General features: G+C 34.9%; 1 protein-coding gene across 1 annotated transcript in view; it reads right to left on the bottom strand.

Moving 5' to 3' along the window:
* LOC106478319 (5'-AMP-activated protein kinase subunit gamma-1-like) overlaps positions 1-897 on the bottom strand; it is a 186,144-nt gene that overhangs the window by 184,017 nt on the left and 1,230 nt on the right. The gene's annotated exons all lie outside the window — the stretch shown is intronic.

Genomic DNA, 897 nt, shown 5'->3' with positions numbered 1-897 from the left:
TCAACTACTAAATTTAAAGTATGATTTAGCTCGGTTTCAGACCTTTCGAAATTCTAATACGTAACACTGGGAATTGGAGCCGCTTGAATTGATACGGCAAGTTATGTGGGTTGATTGAAATACGTGGATTGAAGACATCCTGTCCTGCAGCATGACCAGTCATGATTTTAGCCTCAAAGACATGTGGCATCAGCTTCTTGACATCCAAACGTGTTCCATTGCACAGTGTTGGTGGTTCCAGATACCTAAGAAGCATGATGGGGTGCACCAATCTTGAGCTCCAGATTGTGTGGTGGCATACTTGGTAGCTCCAGAGAATTGAGAAATTCTATTGGGTAATTGACAGCCTCATTGGTGTCTGGAACAGCAGTGTCAACTGACTTGTACATTTGCACTTAGCCATGCAACTGAGAGAGAAGCTCTGTTTGTGGTAGAAATACAGATAGAACTTTCTCTTGATGTTCTTAAAACTATATTTATATCTTAAAATGTATAATATATATATATATATATATATATATGGTAAAAGTTGCGTTGGCCAAGCATTGAATTTAAGATTTAGAATGAAATCGGCATAAGTATCCCATTAGAAATCCAAGTAAGAGCCCATTAAAACGCTCAGAACATTTTTGCAGCTTTATCGTAAGTACCAACGGCTTAGTACAAGAACCTCTCTTTTTTGTTTCGCCATTTTGGTTTTGTGACTTTATACACTATTTTTAGTAGTGATATAAAAAAAATCTGGAAATATTTTGAATCTGATTTAAATAACTTGTTGATGTTTTAATGCTTTTAAATTATGTTTTATTATTTATATGTGGTCATTATTTATTATTGATTGTTTAGAATATTTTTACTCAGATATGTGTGTGTGTGTGTGTGTGTGTGTGTGTGTGT

Source organism: Limulus polyphemus, unplaced genomic scaffold, assembly GCF_000517525.1.
Source record: "Limulus polyphemus unplaced genomic scaffold, Limulus_polyphemus-2.1.2 Scaffold199, whole genome shotgun sequence".
Taxonomy (NCBI): Eukaryota; Metazoa; Arthropoda; class Merostomata; order Xiphosura; family Limulidae; genus Limulus; species Limulus polyphemus.
The sequence above is the reverse complement of the archived record's forward strand: the minus strand, read 5'-3'. Positions and strand labels throughout refer to the sequence as shown.